Source organism: Cebus imitator, unplaced genomic scaffold (assembly GCF_001604975.1).
Source record: "Cebus imitator isolate Cc_AM_T3 unplaced genomic scaffold, Cebus_imitator-1.0 Scaffold1099, whole genome shotgun sequence".
Classification (NCBI taxonomy): Eukaryota; Metazoa; Chordata; class Mammalia; order Primates; family Cebidae; genus Cebus; species Cebus imitator.
Genome location: NW_016108414.1, coordinates 39,260 through 41,614, shown reverse-complemented (window position 1 = coordinate 41,614; position 2,355 = coordinate 39,260).

Sequence of the window (2,355 nt, the reverse complement as noted above, 5' to 3'; positions counted from 1 at the left end):
CCATGATCCTGCCTGACTGCCTCACAGCTGCATCCACAGGCCAAGTGCTGCCCTCCCACTGGCCAGTTGGGGCCCAGCTCGCACCTCTGGCAAACGTCTCCAGACCCAGCTCTCGCCTCGCACTGACCTCCAGCCTAGCTAGGCCTGGGTTCTCCCTCCCACCAGCCTGCCTGGGCCCAGCTCATGCCTCTCACGAGCTCTCCCTGGCCAACTCCTGCCTCCCGGCAGCCTGTCTAGGCCCACAGCTTCCTCTCCAGGCCCAGCATCCCCATGCCCAGCTTCTGCCTGAACTAGGCCCCTCTGGTTCCAGCCTCCGCCTCCATCTGCCTCCCAGTGGACCCTTCTGGCCCAGCTCATGGCCTTCACTGTGGCCCCCACTCAGGCCCATCTCCTGCCTCTGTGACAGCCTGTGTCCACAGGCCCAGCCCCTGGTCTCCCAGTGGCCCCTTTAGGACAAGCTGATGCCTCCTGGCGGCCCTCCAGGGCCAGTGTTGGCTTTCTGGCATCCTCTTCTGGCCCAGAAGTCTTCATGTCTGCCTCTCGAGGCCCAGCTCTTCCTCCCCACTGCGTCAACAGGCCCCCTTCCTGCCTTGCCTCATAGCAACCTCTGTGGACTCCGCTCATGCCCAGCTTGCAGCGGCCTCTGTAAGCCCAAAAGCTCAGGCCCTCGACTCAGGCCCTCCAGGCCCACCCAGCACAGGCCTCACGGTGGCCTCTCCAGGCCCAGCTGCCGCACTCCCAGTCAGTCTCCAGGCCCCAAACATCCTCGTTTCTGCTTCTCCCGGCCCGGCTTCAGTCTCCTCCTGCCAGCCTCGGCCGGCCCAAGCATCGGGTCCTAAAGTCGGCCTCTCCAGACCCAGCTCCTGCCCTCCCAGCGGCCCATCATATGCTCCAAACGTCCTCATGTGGGCCCCTCCAGGGCCAGCTCCTGCCTCCAGTCAGCCTCTCTGGGAGTCCCAGCCTCTGCCTCCTTCCTGGCCACCTCCCCAGGTGGGTCTCCTCTTCCTGGGCACACCCACAGGCCCATGCTCTGCTCCCCAGCTGCCTCTTTTGGCTGGGCTCCTGGCCAGCTCCTGGCAGCCTTTCCTATGTTGGTCCAAAGCTTCCTCAAGTGGAACTTTCTGGGTCTACCGTCTGCCTCCAGGTGGCCCTGAGAGGCCCAGCTACTGTTTGACAGTGACCTTTCCGGGCCCAGCTCTGGACTTTTTGCAGCCTTCCCAGGACCAGCTGCTGCTGGCCGACAGCTTCCCTAGGCCAAAATCCTGCCTGCCTGCCTCCCAGCTGTGTCCACAGCCCCAGTGCCACTGGCTGGTTGAGGCCCAGCTCGCACCTCTGGCAAACCTCTTCAGACCCAACTTTAGTCTCGCGCTGGCCTTGAGCCTAGCTAGGCCCAGGTCCTCCCTCGCACCAGCCTGTCTGGGCCCAACTCATGCCGTTCAGGAACTCTCTGGGGCCAGCTCCTGCCTTCCAGTGGCCTGTCCAGGCCCACACCTTCCTCTCCAGGCCTAGCCTCCCCAGGCCCGGCTCCTGCCTGTGCTAGGCCCCTCCACGTCCAGCCTCCACTCCACCTCCGTATCCACCTTCCAGTGGACCCTCCGGGCCCAGGTCATGGCCTCACCGTGGCCTCCGCTCATGCCCGGCTACTGCCTCTGGCAGTCTGTATCCACAGCCCCAGCCCCTGGCCTCCCAGTGGCTCCCTCAGGCCAAGCTGGTGCCTCCTGACCACCCTCCCAGGCCCAGCATTGGCTTTCTGGCATCCGGTCCGGGCCCAGAACATCTTCATATCTGCTTCTCCGGACCCAGCTCTTTCTCCCGGCTGCATCTGCAGCCAGCTTCCTATGTTGCCTTGCAGCAACTTCTGTGGACTCTGCTCCTGCCCATCTCTTGGTGGCCTCTGTAGGCTGAAAGCCCAGGCCCTCCAGGCCCACCCAGCCCAGGCCTCACTGTGACCTCTCCAGACTTGGCTCCTGCCCTCCCAGGGCATCTCCAGGCCCCAAACATCCTCACATCAGCTTCTCTGGTCCTGGCTCTGGCCTCATCCCACCAGGCTCGGCTGGCCCAAGCATCGGGTCCTGAAGTTGGCCTCTCCCAGTCCAGTTCCTGCCCTCCCGGCGGCCCCTCATGGGAACAAAACGTTTTCACTTAGGCCCCAACAGGGCCAGCTCCTGCCTTGCAATGGCCTCCTCAGGCCCAGCTCCTGCCTCCTGTGAGCCTCTCCAGGAGGCCCAGCCTCTGCCTCCCTCCTGGCAGCCTCCCCAGGTGGGGCTGCTCCTCCTGGCCACACCCATAAGCCCATGCCCTGCCTCCCTGCAGCCTCTTTTGACTTGGCTCCTGGCCAGCTCCTGGCGGCCTTTC